Source organism: Dipodomys ordii, unplaced genomic scaffold (assembly GCF_000151885.1).
Source record: "Dipodomys ordii isolate 6190 unplaced genomic scaffold, Dord_2.0 Scaffold2, whole genome shotgun sequence".
NCBI classification, from domain to species: domain Eukaryota; kingdom Metazoa; phylum Chordata; class Mammalia; order Rodentia; family Heteromyidae; genus Dipodomys; species Dipodomys ordii.
This window is the reverse complement of record NW_012267218.1, coordinates 20750221-20750729: the sequence shown is the minus strand read 5'-3', so window position 1 is coordinate 20750729 and position 509 is coordinate 20750221.

Sequence of the window (509 nt, the reverse complement as noted above, 5' to 3'; positions counted from 1 at the left end):
AACACAGCTACTCCTCATTCTGTGTCATCTCTTGCCCTCTCACCCTAACCTCAAAGCCAGAGCTGCCTGCTCCTTGTTTTTGTTTTGTGCCAGTCCTGATGCATGAACTCAGGGTTCTAAGCACTGTCCTGGAGCTTTTGGGCTCTACCACTTTAACTCTAGGTTTTTTGGTAGTTAATTGGAGATAAGAGGCTCAGACTTTTCTACCCATGCTGGCTTTGAACCATGAGTAGCTAGGATTAGATGTGTGAACCACCAATGCCTAGTATGTCCAGTTCTTTAAGCATAAAAATTCTGTTTGAGAGTTACAGGGATTTGAAGGTGTTTCCAAAGAGTTCTTTCACAACTGAAACATCTACACTCACAAATTCCCTTCAACCCCTCTGAATGCTTAGCTTTTTCAAGATGAAGAATTTTTTTTTTGGGGGGGGGGGAGTCCAGTCATGGGGCCTGAACTCTGGGCCTGGACACTGTCCCTCAGCTCTTCAGCTCAAGGCTAGCGCTCTACC